This window comes from Lactuca virosa, chromosome 3, assembly GCF_052849685.1.
Source record: "Lactuca virosa cultivar CGN04683 chromosome 3, Lactuca_virosa_CGN04683_v6, whole genome shotgun sequence".
Taxonomy (NCBI): domain Eukaryota; kingdom Viridiplantae; phylum Streptophyta; class Magnoliopsida; order Asterales; family Asteraceae; genus Lactuca; species Lactuca virosa.
This window is the reverse complement of record NC_136428.1, coordinates 82270867-82293757: the sequence shown is the minus strand read 5'-3', so window position 1 is coordinate 82293757 and position 22891 is coordinate 82270867.

Sequence of the window (22891 nt, the reverse complement as noted above, 5' to 3'; positions counted from 1 at the left end):
GACGCCATTTGGGAAATTGTCGACCGGCTAACTAAATCCGCCCACTTCCTACCAATCAAGGAAAACTTCAAAATGGAGAGACTCACGAGAATCTACATCCGAGAGATAGTTCGACTGCATAGTGTGCCTGTGTCCATTATCTCCGATCGAGATAGCAGGTTCACTTCAAGGTTCTGACAGTCATTACAAAAGGCTCTTGGAACTAAGATGGATATGAGAACAGCTTACCATCCTCAAACAGATAGGCAGAGTGAGACAACCATCCAGACCTTGGAAGACATGTTGAGAGCATGCGTTATTGACTTCGGTGAGTCGTGGGACACTCATTTGCCCTTGGTCGAGTTTTCCTACAACAACAGTTACCATACCAACATCAAGGTTGCGCCTTTCGAAGTCCTCTATGGTCGCAACTGCAGATCTCCTCTATGTTGGGCTGAGGTGGGCGACACGCAACTAGCCAAGGAGCAAGTCCCTGACAGCACTCTCACTGGTCCAGAAATCATCCGCGAAACCACCGAAAAGATAGTACAAATCCGAGAACGACTGAAAGCCTTTCGAGTTAGGCAAAAGAGCTACGCCGATAAACGACGAAAACCCTTGGAGTTCTAGGTTGGAGACCGTGTTCTGTTGAAGGTCTCGCCCTGGAAAGGCATGATACGCTTCGAAAAGCGTGGAAAGCTAAATCGAAGATATATAGGACCATTCGAGATCCTCGCTAGGATCGGTCCCGTAGCCTACAAACTTCGTTTACCGCAAGAACTTAGCAACATTCATCCTGTTTTCACGTTTCGAATCTTAAGAAATGCGTATCCGACGAAACCCTTACGATTCCTCTCGACGAGATTGAAATCAACGAGAGTCTAAACTTCATAGAAGAACCAGTCAAAATCATGGAGAGAGAGAGATCAAACGAACAAAACAAAGTCGCATCCCGATAGTGAAGGTTCGCTGGAATGCCAAGCGGGGACTTGAATTCACTTGGGAGCGCGAAGATCAGATGAAACAGAAGTATCCACATCTCTTTTCTAATCCATGATTTGTATTCTATGTTCGAATTTCGGGACGAAATTCCCTCTAACGGGGGGATGATGTGATAACCCGAAACTTTTTCCGTTATCCTTACCCAATTTCCGTTCATAAAATTTGGGGTTTTTATTTATTTCCGTTCACGTTAGTATTATTTTTGGTTTAACGGAATATTCTAAACTCAGTTCGATCGAGTTTCGTATTCAAAAATGAGGTTTTCTAAGTCAAAGCATAACATCCGGGCCAAACGACCCTGCGAGAGGAGTTTACGGCCGCAAACATAGTTTACGACCGTAAACTCTGTTTACGACCGTAAACCCTCTTTACGGCCGTAAACCCTCCACCCTACCCCTTGGCCATAAACTCACCCCTATATAAGGGATGAGTGGCCTTCATTTCTCACTTTACACACTGCAGAAGCTTTCTCTCTCTACTCTCTCTCTACAAACTTTGAATTCTCTCCAAGATCTTCAAGAAGTAAGTGTTTTTCCACCTTGAATGTTGTTTCAAATCCATTTCTAGTGGCAAATCCATGTTCTTAGCTCATAAATCTCATCTTTTTCTAGATTTTCTCTCTCACCAAGAACACCAAGAACACACACTAGTTCTTGGTGGCTAAAACCCTCATTTCAAGCTTCCACTACGTAAGTACACTACCTCCAGCTTGTTGGATACAAGAATCTCTTGCTGAACATCTAGAAATCGTGACCAAAAGAGTGTTTACGGTCAAGGCAATCTCCCTTGACCGTAAACTCTATTTATAGGGTGCAAAGTTGCCACAACACCCTCCTAAGCTTAGAAACGAGGCTTACAACACTTCCAGAAGGCTAGAAAGGGCCTTGAAACATCAAAAATCGCACTTTTCGCCAAAGTGTTTACGGCCGTAAACCCATGGGCCGTAAACCCATGGACCGTAAACAACTAGGCCGCAAACACCTAGACCATAAACCCAGGGACCGTAATCACCTAGACCGTAAATACCTTGACCGTAAACCCAGGGACCGTAAACCCTTGGACCGTAAACCCCTGGACCATAAACTCTTGATTACGGCCGCAAACTCCCCTCTTCAAACAAATGTGATTCTAACACTTAGTTTTAAGTGTTTCCTAGTCCCTAAGGTGGTTTCCTTCCATAACAAATAGTGTTATACCCTCACCTAATGTATATATGTACTTTTACATGCTAAATAGGATCCGTTTGTGTCCGAGGCTCTATTTGACACTCAGCAACTCCTAGCAACTTATACTCGAATCCCACGTCAAACAGTGAGTTCATACCCCTACGCTTTTCCGAGTTTTCATGTTTTTCAGGGGGGGGAATACAAGCAAAAGTACAAGGAAACTTGTGCTCAAGTATATTATTTTCTTTAAAATAATTATATGTTCAGTATGCTTTTAACACAGAAAACCGTTTTACCAATCGATTAAGAAATCAACTCGTAGAAACAGTTTTCAAAACTAAAGCAAGGAACTTGTAAATCTTTTCATAGAATGTGATATTTTCTAAAGGATTTATACAAACCATCAATAGGATTTTTGATACTATTACTTGTAAGTTTGTCATCTTAGGATTGGAGACACGTCCTTGGTAACACTCCACCGGATTCGTGAGTGTAGGACTAGCCCTTATAACCAAAATCTCTTGTAGGGAGAGCGTGACTATTGTGTATTGACCTATACGGGACTGACTATCCCGCACCTCGCTACTAGCTACAGTGGGACCGTCAGGTCTACGGGTGACAAAGTCATAAAAGATACTGGCCACGTTTCGTGCCATATCCAGTTTAATGTATTGTTATAAAACTCGCAACCTAGATAACAGAGACTTCCTTTTGTAATAATGAAACAAGTGAACTAACCTCAAAGTAATAACCGATTTGATTACTAGAGGGTATTGATAATACCCTTAGGATCTAGTTCACTACCTAATTCTTTATTAGTTTTATTTATGTAATAAGGCTAATACGTCTCACAGAGAGTAAACAGGGTTTTTCAAGGAAACTACATCTAACGATACAAGTATGGTAGATACTTGTACAACTCATTTCAGAACCGATAACCAACTATCAACTTTTAAGGAAAATATAGGATTTTCCTGGGATAACTAAATCTTTCATACACAGGTTGTTTAACTAATGGATAATCGAACTCCTTTCATAAGAAAATATAGGATTTTCTTGGGAAACACTTTTCAAAGGATCAAAGACACATTTATTTTACCAGAACTAAACGCTTATGAACTCACCAGCTTTATGCTGATATTTTAAAACTGCTTGTATTCTCAGGGCATCAATAGACAGGTACTCCTGCCGACTTTTGGAGAAGACGGAACATTCTGAAGTCACGTCTTTTACTTTTGCTATATTTACTGATATGTATAAACCATGTTCTGAACAATGTAAATACTCATATTATAATGTAATGGTTGTGTTTACTACGCTTACTATGATACAACTGTTGTGATACTACACATGACGTCCTCCGCCTCGGAGCGTTTCCGCAATCGGTTTCGGGGTGTGACAACTTACTCCTGCACTAGGAGCCTGGGTGTTAGGTTTGGGCGGTGCTCTGCAAAACTGGGCGGTATGGCCCTTCCGGTCGCAATTGGTGCAGTGCATCTCCCGGCAGGGGCCGTTATGCTGGAAAGAGCACTTGGTGCACTTGGGTAGGGTCCCTGCATATGGCTTGGCTGGTATAGGGGTAACAGGAGTTGTGGCAGCATGGACAACCACCGTCTATTGTTTCTTGGAAGAGGGTTGAGTTGATTTGCCCTTCTTTCCGTCCTAGCATTTTCTCTTGTTACCGGCTGCTCTGGTTGGTGCTGGGGCAGCAGTTGTGGTTGTTGTTGTAGAAGAAGGGACCTCGTGATCGATGAGCCTTTGGGCCAATTCCTTGGCACTATCAAAGGTCGCAGGTTTCGATGCTAGAACATTCGCTCGATAAGGGGGTACCAAACCGAAGATGTATCTCTCGACTTTCTTGCTTTCAATGGGGACCAGGTTAGGACATAGAGTCACCAGGTCGCAGAACCGGACTGTATAAGGCACTATGTCAGAACCCTTCATTTTGATGTTCCATAGTTCCTCCTCGAGCTTCTGAATTTCGCCCCTCGGGTAGTACTCCCTTGTCATCAGGTCCTTCAATGTATCCCAGCCCATGGCGTTAGCTGTTACCAGTGAGAGTGATTTGACATGGCCATTCCACAACGTCAGGGCCCTTTCGGTGAAGGTGCAAGCAGCGAACTTTATCTTGCTTCCTTCAGGGCATGAGCACATCTCGAACATTGCTTCTGTTCTTTCGATCCATTGGGACAGCGCATTGATCCCTCTGGTTCCGTTGAAGTATGTCGGTTTGCAGCTGATGAAATCTTTATTAGTACACTCCCGTGTAAGCGGTTGGACCTCACCATGGCTAGACTTTGTGCCCGTTCCAGCTCCACTTGCACCACCATAGTTTACTTGGGCCATGGCAACGGTCACAGCTGCGGTCACCGCTGCTTGAAACATCACCGCATCGAACTGCAGAGGGGGTGGTGGTGGTGGAGTTTGATTTGCGGGTCTGCCCCTGGTCGGACGCGAACGAGGCGGCATCTTTTACTGGAAGTTTATAGAGATGATGATAATAGTAAGAATCAATTGTAAGTATGATGAGAATGTTTCATGGACTAAATCACCATAGTCCAACTATCAGATAGAGGTATAACAATAGAGTAGGGAAACACAAGGTAAATACTTTCCTATAGATTAGATAACTGCCAATAGTACTGGTATTAATGATGTAAAATGAGTTCAGGAAAAATGACCTAACAGTAGGTCTTACATCAAATCATAAGGGAAAATGTTGGCAGTATTAGAAGTCTAGTTAGAGTACTTTAAAAGTTAGGAATATTTTACAGACAAATGCTCCATAAAGCATGGAAAAGAAAGGTTATTCCTTATCCCAAAGGAAAGAGATGAGTCGACATCTTCTACCGGCGACGGGTATCCCTCGGGCGAACCCTCGGATCTGCCAGTTGACGTACAACCTCTTGAAGATGTCGCTCATGTGCCCTCTGACGTACTCGGAGTTCCATGACTTCGGCTCGGGATGCAGGTAGCTGTTGCTGCAGAGCCTCGTTGGTCCTCCTATTTCTCTCTATAGCCTCTTCAAGTTGGCGAATGCGAAGTGTATTAACGCCAGAGTTAGCGTCCACTTCCATCACTCGGTCGATGGCTGCACGACCTTGCTCGTCATTTCGGGCAATCCTTCGGACCATAATGGGTAGGACTCGGTCAGCTGAGCCTCCCTCGCTTATGTTGTAAAAGGTTCGATCTCCGTTGAAGGGTAAAGGCTGACCCTGCTCATCGCTCCAACGGTTCAAGTTTGTTGCCCACAAGGGTGTGGAACCTTGAAATGTTGGACGGGGGTTGTGATTTGGGACTTAGCCTACTTGGGGTAGGTTGTTGACCTCTGGTTCGGAGTCAAAGCCAACCGAAAAGCCTTCTGCATGGTGATCATCCAAAGGAATTGGGTGATCCTCTTCTGGCTCATCATCGAGCCATCCGCCAATGCCTTGGTTGGGGTAATACGGGTCGCCAGGGAGATGGAAGCCAGCCATGTTATCTATGCGAGAATGGGGGAAAAGAATAGTTAATAGGCGTACTAATACCGACCCTTCTTAGATTGCATATAAGTACTTATAGTAACACAAAAAACTCCTATAGTATTTTAGGTTTATGTTCTGTTCTAATGTTCCCGTTGTAGTAGTGTTGGTAAGTTTTTAGACTTGTTGGAACCCCACAATCACTCTTAGGCACATGCTAGTCACTCCTCGAAAAATATAGTTGATCAGGCTATATCCCCCTAGATTTGACTATATGTCTCTAAGCCTAATTGTGTGGTTCAACAATCGTAATACTTTTGTTATGTTCTAGTATGATACTGACCCTGGTATGAATAGATGTATATATACTTAGTTATATATTTTATTATTTAAAAGTATATATTCTTGGTCAGAGTGTTTTAATCCCGTTATGTTTATAGTTTGTATATCTTTTATGGGTTGATATACTCAATTCACTATAAACAATGCTCTGATACCAATCTGTCACACCCCAAAACCGGAACGGTGGAAACGTTCTGGGGTGGAGGACGTCATGTACAGTATAACAACAAAGCATAATAGTAAACAAGCAACAACATCCATTGCATTAATAGAATAATTTTAATACAAGCGTGTTCTGTATAGTATGTAAGACACCAAAAATGTATAATCAAAATAAGAGATGGGTCTTGTATGTGCTCCATCTTCTCAAAAGCTTCAGCGGTACCTGACTACTGATGACCTGAGAATACAAGTTATTTTGAAAGAGTTTATCAGCATAACGCTGGTGAGTTCATAAGTATTTAGTGTCATTGCTTGTATGAAAATGTTTGTAACAACGTAGTATACATACTCATAGCGGTTTGTAAATGTTTGAACTCCCTAGAAAATCCTATATTTTCTACTAAAATGTAGCCTTCTACCGAGGCCCGACTATTTGTACGTTTGTTCTTTTGTAGTGTAAGAGTTTTCCTAGTGAAACTATCATTATGAAAATATAGTTTAAGACCTCATTGATGCGAGATGTTTACAAAGTAAATGTACTAGGAAAATAGTGTTTTACCTCAGCAGTGACACTGCTGGTTATAAAGTGATGAAAATTCAGACTCCAGGTAGTACTAAATGTACAGTACACCTCGGGGAGTCTAAAGTATTAAAATGCAGACTCCAGGTGGTATTTAATGAACAATACGCCTCGGAGAGTCTGTTTTTCCTTTAATTCTTAATTGGTTAATTAAAGGTTTGAATGTGAACTCGTATGTAACCATGCTGATCGACGGCTGAATACCTGATGACCCTCCGGTGTCATATGTAGTAATGTAACATTCTGTCACCCCTTGGCCTTAACGGCTGGGATTGTAGCTAGCAGTCGGGGTGTGGGAGTGTCTGTCCCGTATAGATCTATACACACAATGCCCGCTCTCCCTCCAGGAGAGTCTGGTTACAAGGTGATACCACAATGAAGTGTCGTATCGAGAAGTAGTAGGTCACATTCTATTTATAGTATTCAAATGTTTGTATAGTATACCTTAGTGTAGTAATGTTTTCTCTGTACTAGGATATAGTATATTCTCCTGTATAGTTCATAGTGTGTATTGACTCATAACTGTACTGACTCTTATATGTATCGTTGTAATAGTAGTAGTGAGTAGTAGTCCCTTAACTATACCTATTATAGTTAAATAGAAATGTTGTTTGTATGCCTTTGTTACGCAAAGGTACCGAACTGTAGTAAAAGCTTTTATATTCACACATGTATATACGATATATAAATAAGATTTCAACGACTTTCGGACAAATAACAAGGTACCCTAAGTCCACAACCAAATAAGGAACAGAAAATAAGGTGAGCCATCAGTCCTAAATCCCTCAAATCTTACTTATATAAATATAGCTGTGTAGATATGAGTTTGACAGTAATGTAAGTTTAAAAGAGTTTGAAAATAGTTTTAGCATTTAAAAGAGTTTAATAAAAGGTTTTACAGTGTTTGAAATCCGTAAGTTTGATAGCAACTTGAAAGTAATAGTAAATCGTTCTATTTATTCTAGTCACTAATCACATGTGATTAATATAATAACTATAATATTTCAACTTGTATTCCCCCCGATAAAAGCATTTAAAATTATTTCAAAGATTGATTAAGGGGTATGAACTCACCTGCAGCGAGTAACTTGAATGAAAGATCGATATAGGATCGTCGGGTGTCAATTGGAGTCTTGAGCACAGACGAATCCTATTTTACATGTAATAACACGTATATGAATTTACTTAGGGTATATAACCACTAATAGGCACATGGACACACCTTAGGGACATGGAAACACTTAGAATTAAGTGTTATAAACACTTATGGAAGTCCCTAAATGAGTGTAGGGTCTTAGATTTGAGTGTAAGGCCACCAAACTCGACTTTTATGTATGTGCAGCCAGGTGTACGGCCAGAGTGTGCGGCCAGGCCTGTGTGCGGCCGTACACTTCCATAGAAATGTGTCCAAATCGATTTTCCAAGGCTTTGTGATGATCCTAAGAAGGTGTTTTGGCCATTGCTTAGCCGGATTAGGAGTTTGTTGCTATTTTAGACCCTTAAAAGGGTGTGTGCGGTTACACTTGGTGTGTGCGGCCATGTGTATGCGGCCACGATGTGTGCGGTCGAACACTCCTAGCAAACATGGTCCAAAACGAGATTCCAGGGTCATATCTTGCATCCCATAAGTGTCTTTGATCATGTGTTAGAATACTACATGAGTTTAAGGCCTTAAAGCAGCAAAATAAGGGATGTACGGCCACATGAAGGTGTGCGGCTGCACACTCCTTTCAGATCGAGTTTTGGGGCTTTTAACAAGGCTCAAATATAGATAAAAACATGTAGGAGTAGGGTACTTATAGTGTAGAAGCGTATGGGGGTGTTTGTAGCCCAAGAACTTAGTAGGTGTTGTTGGTGTTCTTGGTGTTCTTGAAGAACACTTGAAGATTCACTAGAATGAGCTGATTTCATGGATGAAATCCGTGATTTACACTAGATGGAGTAAGGAATCTATAAATCAAAGGCTAGAAACACTTACCACTTGAAGATCTAGGTGAAAAATCGGGATCCACTTGAGAGAAAACGAGTTCTTGACTAAGAGGGTGTAAAAGGGTGAAATGAAGGCCAAGACTCTTTCTTATAGGTATGAGAGTGCTGACAGACGAGTGTGTGTTGTCGGAGGAGGGGTGTGCGGCCGCACACCCAAGTGTATGGCCATACACTCCTTACGTTGGAGCGTTTGGCCAATTTTTGTGTCGGCTGAGTTTACGGGATTCCAATCCAAACTTCTAACTAGCATGTACTAGGTTTAGAACACCCAAATGACTCAAAATAAAGCTAGAAAGTAGTAAAAACGAGTCTAACTTCAATTGATTTTGCATGTTAGCACAAGATGAAAGCTTCGGGTTGTCACAGTCACTATCAAGCCTATCTTTTGCAACTTTTATGTCCAATTCAACTTCTTCACTTGTCTACCATTAGTAAAAGTTGATATTGTCATTAGCATGCCATAAACCTAAATCAGAAACTACATTAGTAAAAGTTGAGAATTATATAAACCAGTTAGAGTAACTTATATTAAGTACAAGTGATTTTGATTACCTATAAGTTCATCATCTCCCCTATGAATGTTACTCTCGGACATTGTCTTTGTATTAGACTGTCAAAAAGAAAACAAATCTAGTGAGATAATGTTAAAATAATAAAAGACTCCTTATCAACAAAATCATCATTTAACTAATTTGGATTCTCATATGGGGGAACACCATTTAGCTCAAAGATGTTTAACAAATAAAAAAACTGCATTCACAAAAGAAACTTATACATAAAATTCAAGTTCTTGACATAAGAAAAGAAAAAAAGTTCAAAATCATGCAATAAGCCACTAACTACTTTCTTTATCACTTTAAGTTAAAATGATAAAGAAATTAGTTATTGGGTTAACTGTATAATCTTTAGGTACCTGAGATAAGATTTTTGCACACTGTAATGGTGGACAGTTTTCTTTTCTGAGATGCCAATGAGATGCCAACAGCGAGATAAACCATCATCAAGATCAAAAAGCAAGATAAACCTATCATAAGTGAAAAAGTGAATTGTAATGTAGATACCATTATAGTATTCTTAAAGGTTTTCCAACAGCAACCTCCAGTCCTCTACTAGCAGTTCCATTCCCTGAAACATATTGCATAGTCACACCCTCTCTTCCAATAGCTTCCTATGTAATTGAACTTAAAATCAACAAAAAAAAGTTAAAAAAATGTGTTTTATAAATAGAGATTGTTTCTCTTTTAGACCGAATGAAGTGTTTGAATATGAAAGTGACCATTACACCCTTCTATATATATAAACATTGATGTATATTTTTATTTGGTACAAGTATGAAGTAAATCTGGTGATTGAGACTAAGGTCAATGATCCACCATGAACAGTTCTTCCCGTCATCAATGTGGGGCCTAGCAAAAGAAGTTTCATGTTCCAAGATTACCCTTAGTTAAAAAAACAATTCCATCATGTAATTCTGGTTATACCCAGGGGAAAATTAGTCAAATTCTCAAAAGATTATAATGATTGTGGGTTACCTGGTAGGTTCGTGAAGCCAAGACCTTACGGTCTGTGTATCTTGAAATATGATTGCTAGCTGTAAGGCTGATTTTTTGAATATAAAAATGAAAATGAATTATTTAAATATTATTGACAATCAATCCCTTTTTTTTCTTTTTCCAATTTAAAAAATAATAATCAAAAGATGTAAAACTTTACCTTAGCTAGAATAGGCTTAACCCATCAGTGTTTCTGTCACACCCCAAAACTGGAACGGCGGAATCGTTCGGGGGTGGAGGACGTTATGTACAGTATCACATCAATGCATAGTTGTAAACAAGCAACAACATTATCCATTGCATTAATAATATAATTTAATACAAGTGTGTTCTGTCAAGTTAAATAGACACCAAAAATATGAATCAAAGTAAAAGATGAGTCTTGAACGAGCTCCATCTTCTCAAAATCTGGCACCGGTACCTGTCTACTGGTGACCTGAGAATACAAGTTATTTTGAAAGAGTTTATCAGCTTTAAAGCTGGTGAGATCATAAGTATTTTAGTGTCATTGTTTGTATGAAAGTGTTTGTAAGTATGTGATGTATAATTTTGTAAAAGTTTGTAATTGTTTGAACTCTCCTAGAAAACCCTATGTTTTCTACTAAAAGTAGCCTTCTACCAAGGCATCTAGTATCTGTGTGTGTCTCTTGTAAGAGTATGTATTTTCCCAAATCTGACTATCATTAACCAAAAATATAGTTTTTACATTACTGTTTATTGTGTGAAGATCACAAAGCGAATGCAATGGGAAAATGAAATAGTACTGTAGTGTTGTATTAAGTAACTACTGTTGTACTAACTACCTTAAACCAATTGTTATTTAAAGTACCATGTGATCGGCCTGTACCCTGCTACCGACTGTAAACACGACGATGTAAGACGTCGGAACAAATGACGTTTGGCACCCGTAGACTTGCAAGTCCCACTGTAGCGAGCAACAAGGTGTAGGATAGTCAATCCAGTATAGATCTATACACAAACTCAAACGCTCCCCACTTAAGGAGATTCTGGATACAAAACGGGCCATGACAGGTGATGCCATGCCCCGTTACGCGGCTCACATAACTGTAGTAATGTTGTAGTATATGTATGTGCTAGCTGTATTATGTGTTCTCTCTCTGTCTAGCATGTATGTATGTTCTCTCTGTATGGTATTGTATGTTCTCTCTGTATAGTATTGTATGTTCTCTCTGTATGGTATTGTATGTTCTCTCTGTATGGTATTGTATGTTTCTCATCATAGTATTCTCTATCTGTATGTTATTGACTCATGTATGAATTGACTCTTTGTATGTTTCACTGTTCTAGTAATAGTATTAGTATCTCCCTAAACTATACCAATTATAGTTTACTAGTAATGTCGTTTGTGTGTATGAACATGTTTGTATACCTTTGCTACCCAAAGGTATTGAACTGAATGGAAGAAGGAACTTTTATATCTATATACATATACATAATATATAACTAGGATTCAAACGATATTCGGACAGATAACCTGAATACCCTAAGTCCACAACCAAACAAGGAACAGGAAGTAAGGTGAGCTATCAGTCCTAAGTCCTTTCAATCCTACTTATATAACTATATCTATATAGATACATATTTAACAGAATAAAAGTTTAAAATAGTTTAATAAAAGTATTTGACATGTAAAAGCATTTGTAAAACAGTTTGAAGTAGTTTGTTTGATAACACAGTTTAAAAAGTAAGAAATCCACTGGTTTGGTAGTTATTAATCACATGTGATTGATATAATAACTATAGTAGTTCAACTTGTATCCCCCCATAAAATCATTTAAAATCATTTAAAAGGGTGATTAAGGGGTATGAACTCACCTGTAGTGAGTGGTTTGGATGAACGGATGGTATAGGATGCTAAGTGTCAAGTGAAGACTTGAACACACACAAGGATCCTAGTTAACAAATAATAACACATATATGTATCCAATTAGTCATTTAACAACTAATTAATCAAGTATAGACACCCTAGGACATGAAAAACACTTGATTTAAGTGTTATAAGTACTAAGGATTGAATCTAAGGTTCGTAGGGCCTTGCAATTGAGTTTAGGGTCCAAGGGGACACTCTTTTAGAGTTTACGGTTTTGTGACCAACTCCCTTGGAGTTTACGGTAGTAAACCCATAAGTTTACGGCTGTAAACTCATGGTACTTCTACCATTTTGTGTTTTGAAGCTTTAAGGGTCATAAGAAGCATTCCTACTTCAAGTCTAAGCATGTGGAAGTGATTGTGGCATCATTTCACTCCTTTGTGGAGTTTACGGCCCATGGACCATTTCTCCATGTGTTTACAGCCGTAAACCCTAATGGTTCATGGTCTTTTTGATGTTTAAGGTCCTAAGCACATCAAGGATATGATCTAGACTAGTATCCAAGGCTTGGTAAGGGACTAGGGCACACAATGGCCCATTCATTAGGGTTTACGGTCCAAGAACATGTTGGACCGTAAACACCTTTGATCTTGTGTTTCTTTGTGTTTTCTAGTTGATTAAGTAGTGTAACAAGCCTTATAACACACTAGAGTAAGAGTACTTACAATAAAGGAGTTTGAAAGGGTGTTAAAAGTCCAAGAACACTAGTGTGTGTTCTTGGTGTTCTTGGTGAAACTAAGAACACTTGAAGATCTACACAAATGGAATGATTTCACGGATGAAATCATGTAAGATCACTAGGTTAAGTAAGATATCAACTAATTAGGGCTAGAAACACTTACAAAGTTGAAGATCAAGAAGGAAAATCGGAAGATACTTGAGAGGATTTGAGTTCTAGTTCTTTTATATCCCTTGGGGTTTACGGCCGTAAACACCATGTTTAGGCCGTAAACTCCAAACTCTTGGAGTTTTGGGACTTTATTGTTGCACAATAAACCCTAGGGCATCCTCTCTCCAGTTGTCTCCTGAAGTACTAAGCTTTAAAACACACAAACTGACTCTACACAGCTCAAAAGTTAGCAGAAACAATTCTGACTTCTATTGAAGTGAATGGTTGTACAGAATAGAAATTTCGGGTTGTTACATCATCCCCCGGTTAGAAGGAATTTCGTCCCGAAATTAGAGTTTAAGAAAATAAATAGTTACACATAACTAAGTAAAAAGACGAGGATATTTCAGTTTCATTTGATCCTCTCGCTCCTAAGTGAATTCCAATCCTCGTTTGGCGTTCCAGCGAACCTTCACTATCGGGATACGGCTTTGTTTCGTTTGCTTGACCTCTCGGTCCATGATCTCTACAGGTTCTTCCACAAAGTTGAGGCTCTCGTTGATCTCGATCTCGTCGAGTGGGATTACGAGAGTCTCGTCGGACAGACACTTTTTCAAGTTCGAGACGTGGAAAGTAGAATGTACGTTACTGAGCTCGCATGGTAAGTTAAGTTTGTATGCTACAGGGCCGATTCTGGCAAGAATCTCGAAAGGCCCTATGTATCTTGGATTTAGCTTTCCACGCTTTCCGAAGCGTATCAAGCCTTTCCAGGGTGAGACCTTCAATAGAACACGGTCGCCCTCCTGGAATTCCAACGGTTTCCTTCGTTTATCTGCGTAGCTTTTCTGTCGGTCTCTAGAGGCTTTCAATCGTTCACGTATCTGAACGATCTTCTCTGTCGTTTCCCGAATGATCTCCGGACCTATGAGGGTGCTTTCAGGAACTCGTCCTTTAGCTAACTGGGTATCACCCACCTCAGCCCAGCAAGTGGGGATCTGCACTTTCGGCCATAGAGGGCCTCGAATGGAGAAGCCTTTATGCTCGTATGATAACTGTTGTTGTAGGAAAATTCGACAAGGGGTAAATGAGTATCCCATGCTTTCCCAAATTCGATCACATAGGCTCGCAACATAACTTCCAAGGTTTGGATAGTTCTCTCACTTTGTCCGTCGGTCTGTAGATGGTAGGCTGTATTCATGTCCAGCCTAGTTCCTAGGGAACTTTGTAACGACTGCCAGAAGCTCGAAGTGAATCTACTATCTCTGTCCGAGATAATGGATATGGGAACACTGTGCAGTCGTACAATCTCCCGAATGTAAGTTCTTGTAAGCTTCTCCATATTGTCTGTTTCTTTGATAGGCAGGAAGTGTGCGGACTTGGTCAATCTGTCGACGATGACCCATATGGTATGAAGTCCACCCGTTGTCTTGGGCAACTTGGTTATGAAGTCCATAGTTGTCGCACCCCCAAACCAGAACGGCGGAAACGTTCGGGGGCGGAGGACTTAAGGTAAGTATCACAACACATGTAACATAGTAATCAAAGTACAAACAACCATTGCATTAATAAGTATAAGTTTTATATAAGTGTTTAAACATTACATATTCAAACACTAAAGTAGGTACAACAGATGACAAGAGTCGAGGTACGGTACTAGGTAGTCTTCTTAAAAGCTTCTGGAGTGTACCTGTCTACTGGATTCCTGAGAATACAAGTTATTTGGAAAGAGTAGATCAGCATTTAAGCTGGTGAGTTCATAAGTATTTTAGTTCTGTTAAGTATACCCTAAGTTCTTTGAATAAGTTCACTGGTTTCTCCAGGAAATCCTATATTTCCTGAGGTGCTAGATTGATAACCTCAATAGTTCCCCTCTGTAATTACTTAGTTTATACGGATTATACATAACACAATATCGAATGGACAGTCAATTGGGTGCATCTGCCCTAAGCCCACAACCAAACAAGGAACAGGAAGTAAGGCGGAAGTCACACATTTCACTGTCAATCGGATATTACTTATGTATAACTATGATGTAATAACTAAGGAATTATAGAATTAACCATTAAAGGTCTTTTATGTTATAATAGTTTACAGAGATTGAATGACTAAGTTCCATTTGATAAGTGGTTTAATCCCATAAACCGTTCTCTTTGTATTACTGTTTTGTATTTGTATTCCTTTCTGAAAACTTGTATTTGAGAGTGTGCCTGGCTCCACCAGGTGTTAATGAAAACTATATTAAACCATTGTATTTTGTATTCTATAAACTGGTACTTTGAAGGTGTACTTTCGTTTATTTGTTTATACACTAAACGTATCGTTAATACCTTTTTAATGAGTTCTTATAACCATACTATGACGGATGGCCTGAAACAAACGCTTTGTGGGCGTTTAAACTGTTGATAACAATTGTCACTCATCGGCGTGTATGCCTGACTGTAGCTAGCAGCCTGAGTGTGGGGTTGTCAATCCCGATATAGATCTACACACAACTTGTTTCGATCCCCGAGGCTGGAGATTCTGGTTATAATGTCAGGGCTTTACCTTGGTTGTCTAAAATGAATTAAACAACCTGAATGTCTCATAAAAAGCATAGAAACGTTACATGTATATTAGTTAAGAAAACCCAATCATTCTGAAATAAATGATTGACAGTATGTCATTGATTTAGTATTTCAAACATGTATTTGATAAGTGTAAACCTTGATTTGTTCTGTATCAAAACCCTAGTTTCTTGTAAGACAGTGTATTCTTGTATTATGAATTATTGTTCTATGCATAAATTATACCTATTATAATTTATATGTACTTTCTGAATGTGTATATAACTGTATTTAGCATGTAACCCCTTGCTCAACATGTTACAAAGGTGTTTGAATTGATGAAATAACTTTTATATTTATATACATACACAATTTCATATACAAGTAAAATTTAAACGACAGTCGGACAAATAACCGGAACTATAAGCCCACATCCAAACAAGGAAAAGGACCCAGAATGAGTTATCAGTCCTAAGCCTTTTAAATCTTATTTATATTCATATATATATATACAAATATGAATTTTGGGGAAAAATATAAGATTATAAAAGAGTTTGATGTTTTGAGTATTTTTGGATAATTTAATGTTATTTTATCATGATTTGAATCATGATTTTATAACACAAAGTTCTTGTGTTATGCTTGTATTCCCCCCCCCCCTTAAAACAGTAGAAATTATGAAAATACGAGGGTATGAAATCACTTTGATAAGCGGTGATTCGAGCAGCGTTTCGTTTCCCGGAAAAGAGTTTGTTTGACGAAAAACCGGCTCAAACCGGGCAGAGTTTCGACAGGAGAGAGGATGAATTCTCGAGAATTCCGGGGCTCCGGGGCTTGCTTTGGGCTTTAGACGTGATACTGGGGCCTTCGAGGTTGTTTGTGAAGTTATGGAAGTGAGAGGAGTGAAAAAAGGGCCAAAATGGGGTGAAAAACCCTTCCATCCGAGAAGGCTCGCACCCTTTATATAGGGGTGCGAGGGTTCGGCCGAGGAGGACAGGTGGCGAGGCGAGGGGTGAGTCAGCAGCACACGCGTCGGAAGGAGCAAAACCCACGTGCGAAGGTTAAGGCGGTGGAGCTTCTGACCCGGTGCGAGGCACGTGCCTCGGACAGATGGAGGCTTCGGATTTGACCAACCTTCGGTCCAATGGGAGACTGACACGCATGCGAAGGGGGTGTCTCCGGGGTGTCCGATGCGAGGCTGTTCGCTTCTTAGTGGACCTCGGCTGCGGTCCAATCAGGAGGTGCCACGCATGGCTTCGGTCCACTCAGCAGCTGCCACATGCGAGGTGACGTGTCACATGCGAAATTGCCCGGTTTTCCTATTTTTTCTTTATTTTTGTGCCAAAACTTGCGAAAATCATAACTTTCGCATACGAGCTCTGTTTTTGATGTTCTTTATAGGCACGCGTAGGTAAAACCATACCCTACGACTTTCATTTAGACTTTGTCGGGTGATTTTGAGTTTATTTTTAATATTATTATTTTAAACAGACCGGGACAGGAATCCGTTAAAAATTCATAACTTCTTCATTTGACGTCCGTTTACGTCTGTGTTTTTACCGTTGTGCTACTTTTGACGAGACCTTCGATTCTCGTTTAAGTTGCGTCGGCTAAATATCGATCGATTTATATTTCGAATTTTTAGCTGTCTACTGCTAAACCGAAACTTCGAAAAATCATAACTTCCTCATACGAAGTCGGATTTTCACGTTCTTTTTATGAACGTTCTAGGTTTAACATATTCTACAACTTTTATTTAGATTGTCAAGGCTAAAAAGCCTTTTATCGAAAATTCACTTTTTACACTGAACAGTGTTTTGCCGGTTTTACCACAGATTTTCAAGTGGTCATAACTTCTTCGTTATAACTGGGATTTCAGTGTTCTTTATGTTTTTGGAAACCTTGTTACAAATTCTACCACTTGGTTCATCCCAATTACGATTATTGATCAATTAATTTTTGACCAAAATTTGACTGGTGTCACATTATCCCCCCGTTAGAGGGAATTTCGTCCCGAAATTAAGTCTAAAGTGATACTCACGGTGTCACACCCCAAAACCGGAACGGCGGAAACGTTCTGGGGTGGAGGACGTCATGTCAAGTATCACAACATATGCAGTATAGTAATCAAAGTACAACAACCATTGCATTAACAGTAATAATTTTACATAGGTTACATTTAACAACAACATCAAAAGTAGACATAGGAAATAACATAAGCTGCAGCTTGGTACTAGGCTGACTTCGCAAAAGCTCCCGGAGTGTACCTGTCTACTGATGACCTGAGAATACAAGTTATTTTGAAAGTGAGTATCAGCATTTTAATGCTGGTGAGTTTATAAGTATTTAATGACATTGGTATATATACATGTTTTTCTTCAAAATAATCTCACTAGATAATGGTTGAGTTTACAGAGTATTAGAATTCTTTCTAGAAAATCCTATCTTTTCTAATAAAAGTAGTCTTCTACCAAGACCCAATTATTTTACGTTTAAGGAGTAATTTCCCCCAAAGGTAACTATTATTATCAAAATATAGTTTATACTTTAAGGAATATGTGAGAAGATCACAAGCAAAAGTAGTAGGGAAAATACCATTTTTCCTTAGCAGTAACACTGCTGACTAAAAGTGAATAAAACATATACTCCAGTTGGTATCGAATGAACCATACGCCTCGGAGAGTCTAAAGGAATGAAGTATAGAGTCCAGGCGGTATTAAGTGAACAATACGCCTCGGAGAGTCTAAGTGAATGAAATACAGACTCCATGCAGTATTAAGTGAACAATACGCCTCGGAGAGTCTAAGTGAATGAAATACAGACTCCAGGCGGTATTAAGTGAACAATACGCCTCAGAGAGTCTAAGTTAACCTTTAATCCTAAGTAGGTCTGTTTAAAGGTTTAATATGAGGCCTGGTGTATGACTAGGAAAATATATTATGATGGTTTCATATGTAGAAAATACCGTGATAATACTTATTACCTTAAAGCCATGGATTATAAGGTAATTGTAAAGATACTCGTAACCATACTGATTGACGGATGTAAACACGACGACCTGCTGGCGTCGAAATGAATGTGACATTTGTCACCCTTGGCTTGGTCGGCCGGGACTGTAGCTAGCAGTCAGGATGTGGGATGGTCTGTCCCGTATAGATCTATACACACATTGCCCGCTATCCCTCCAGGAGACTCTGGTTACCACTCGACAACGGTGAAATCCGCGTCATAAGGATGTATCTCGTGTTCTGATTTCTTTATACCTTTCTTGTTACTATAAGTAAAAGTTCTTAGAATATAGATATAACTAAGTTCTCCTTCATGAAAGTCTTGGTTGGTTTCTAAACTATACCTATTATAGTTTACTCGAGAGGTTAACTAGATGCCTTTGCTACCCAAAGGTGTTGAACTGGAATAAGAGTATTAACATCTAACCAGATATACATAATATATAACTCGGACTTCAACGACACTCGGACAAATAACCGGATGCTATAAGTCCAAAACCAAAAAAGGAACAGGAAATAAAGCAGGTTATCAGTCCTAAGTCCTTCAAACCCTACTTATATAACTATATCTATATAGACATGATTCTATCAAGAATATAAGTTTAAAAGACTTTGATAAAAGCTTGGTAATTTAAAAGAGATTTTGGTACTTTAAAAGAGATTTGAAAACAATATTTGGAAACCTTTAGCTGGATAAAACAGTTTAACACGCAGGAATATTTTTGCTATACAGTTATTAATCACATATGGTTGATATAATAACTTTATAGTTCAACTTGTATTCCCCCCCCCCCCCATAAAAGCATTTAAAATCATTTAAAAAGGTTGATTAAGGGGTATGAACTCACCTGAAGTGGGTGATTCGGATGAACGGGTGGTATAGGATGCTAAGTGTCAAGTGAGGACTTGAACACACACGCGGATCCTATTGAGCATGCAATGATACATTTATGTATCTAATTAGTCATTTAATAATTAATTAAGCAAGTAAAGACACTCAAATACATGAAACCACTTTGTTTCAAGTGCTAGGAGTGCTAAGGGTTGCATCTTAAGAGAGTACGGCCTCACATTGGAGTTTACTCCCCATATGGTAGCACCATATGGGTTTACGGTTCTGGGACCATTTCCCCCATGAGTTTACGGCCGTAAACTCATGGCAATGGTGTCATTGGGTGTTTTAAGGTCCTAAGCCACACAAGGAAGTAAGCTAGACTCGAATCCAAGGCTTAGGAAGTGACTAGGGCTCGAAATGGCCCTCCTTTGGAGTTTACGGTCCTTGGACCACTCCTTGGGAGTTTACAGTCGTAAACACATGTGTTTACGGTCGTAAAACCATGAGTTTACGGCCGTAAAATCATGGTTACCCAACCATTCCGTGTTTTGGTGTTTCTAGCTCATGCATGCAAGGTTCTAGTCCTTTATACAAGCCATAGAAGGTGTTAGGGGCACCTAAACCCCACTTGAAGGTGTTTATGGTCTAAGGAGATCTCCTTGAACCGTAAACACATATGTTCTTGGGGATTTTGATGTTCTTCAAGGCTTTAACATGCATTCTAAGCAAACAAGTAGTGAGGAGGAGTGTACTTACTTATGGGAAGCTTGTAGGAGTGTTCTTGATGTTCTTCAAGGGTTTAACATGCATTCTAAGCCAAGAACACTAGTGTGTGTTCTTGGTGTTCTTGGTGTTTTGAAGAACACTTGCATTTTGGCGGATTTAAAGAGATGGTTTTATGATAGTTGAGAGAAAACTTGGGTGTTCTTGAACTAGGAAGTGGGAAAGTGAGCCAAAAATGAGTAAGTGTCATATTTATACTCTTTAGAGTGTACGGCCGTAAACTCCATGTTTGGGGCCGTAAACTCCAAACTCTTGGAGTTTTGAGACTTACGTGATGCACGACAACCTCTAAAGTATACTTCCTTTTATTTGTTCGCTTGACGAGTATAAAATAAAAACACCCAACAGACTGAAAACCGGCCAAAAACGTAGTAAAATGAATTTGGATTTAATTTGATGTGCTTGACCGCAGAGTTTGTACAAATGAAAATTTCGGGTTGTCACATCATCCCCCCCCCCCCCCGTTAGAGGGAATTTCGTCCCAAAATTAAAGTTCAAGCACACGCGTAGATACAATTTAGCGAAGCAAAAAGATGAGGATACTTTAGCTTCATCAGATCCTCTTGCTCCCAAGTTAAATCAGGTCTTCGCTTGGCGTTCCAGCGAACCTCCACTATCGGGATACAGCTTTGCTTTGTTCGCTTGACCTCTCGGTCCATGATCTCTACAGGTTCCTACACGAAGTTGGGGCTCTCATTGATTTCGGTCTCGACGAGTGGGATTACAAGAGTCACGTCGGACAAGCACTTTTTCAAGTTGAGACGTGGGATAGATTCGGATGGAAATTATGGAATCCCTAAAGTAGTCGAGGTCTGAAGGAGGTTGGACCAATTCTTATCAAGAATCCCTGATGGTCCTAGGTTCTTGGAAAGATAGAATGTTTCAGTACTTGGAACATAATGTACTTCCATGGTTAGATCATCACTTGGCGTGATCGCCATTCTGAAGTTCCACAAGTTCTCTCTTACTGGAGTGCAGTCTTCCAGGTTGGTTCTTAGAAGGCTCAGGTCGTCTTCTGATTCGTATTCCCTACTGATTGGCTTTCGGACGTTTTCTGGATCATTGGAGGTATTGGCTATATACTGGCATCTATTGGTTACGTGGCATCTATCTCGACCCTATGCAAAATGGACCTGCACTTCTGACTCTCGAGGTGTTTCTAATAGAAACTCTCAAAGTCAGCGAGATAGAGGGTTTTACCAGACGATGCTTAGAAAATTGCAGCTTTTCTCATCGTCTAGTAGATGCTTTCACAGTATGATTCCTAACTGGAAAGAATCATTCTCTTACTTGCTTCGCTGTTTCATGGATAATAGTCTCTGGTCGGGGCTAGCTTCGCCCTTAAAGATATTCTGAAGTGATTGACTATCTCGGGAGGTGGATCTACTATCTCTTTCGGGATAGTATTCTTTGGAACACCTAGTAGTCTAACAAATCTCTAAGACTTGCACCATTCTCCACCGCGTCTGCCCCCCTCCAGTTTGTAGGAAGTGCGTGTTCTTGTATAACCCATCGACTAACATCTAGACTGGTGTCGAGTCTACAATCTCTTTATGATCTGGGTTATAAAGCTTAACACAACTTACCATCTACTTTATTTAAGTATTCTTGGTTGCGGAGGTAGTGATGTGGTTCTTAGCATTTTAGTATTTACTTTGGAGAATGCAATCTATCGTCTATAGGGTGACGGTGACTTTTCTCGAATGAGGAGGCATTGTATCCTAGGCACTCCTCGTCTGTATTTGCATGGACGAAGTGCCCGATTAGTGCGAGTACCCCTTGCAACTACTCTTCCGGTGTTACTGAGTTTTCTCTATCTAGATTAAATCTAGATAGCATAGGGTTCCGTCACTCAGAACCTCTAATTTCCTCATCCATTCTTCTCAGAGTTTAACCTGTCACAGCTTTCAGGTTTTTGGGCCCACTGCTGAGATGCTTAATTCATGGGATTAAGCGTGAGTGGATGGTCGTAGTCAATTTTTTTGACTCTTACGGCTTGAGTTACTTTTCCTAACTGAGGGTGTTAGCTACTACGTTGGCTTAACCGGGATCACCACAATTTCAAATTTGTGGTCATTTTAGTAGCTCAACCTACAGTGGTTCTCTTGACTCCAGCTCCTTTTCTATGGGATAGGATGAAGGGTCTTATTATAAGGTTCGTGGTAGACCTCATACTCGGCTCAATCACTAATACTCGGTGTATACAAGTCGTATATAATTGAGATTGATGGGATGTTCAGATGTGTGGCCCCACCCCAAACCCACAACCAAACAAGGAACAGGGAGTAGGGAGGAAGCACACATCTTAAATTTCATTGATCTAAATTATATACCACTCTAATGCATATAGTCAGCAGTAGTAAGTTGATCCCATGAGTTCTTTCTCTTGATTCACGAACCCGATTGCGCGGTGCAAATGGTCTTTCTGGGGGTTCTACTGAGTAGGCCTCAGGCGGTTATTGTTTTCCGGAATATCTGCAGTGCCTTTCGTTTCTGGTTTTAAAGTCTAGCGGGGTTGGTTAACAGCACGCGGTACCCCTCTCCTGGGTACTTCTGAAGGTTGGACGAGAGATACGACTAACGGTTCGCATTAGGTTTTCCTTATTAGGTTCGAAAGAACCTTTATTCGATGCACAGGATACGGTGAAAGTTCTTTTTACACAGCACTAGGAATTCTCGCATGGTTGAACCAAGTCAAGCCATCACTGACGGTAGTGTTAAAATTTACAATCATCGACACGATATGGAATGAAGATCGATTGGACTAT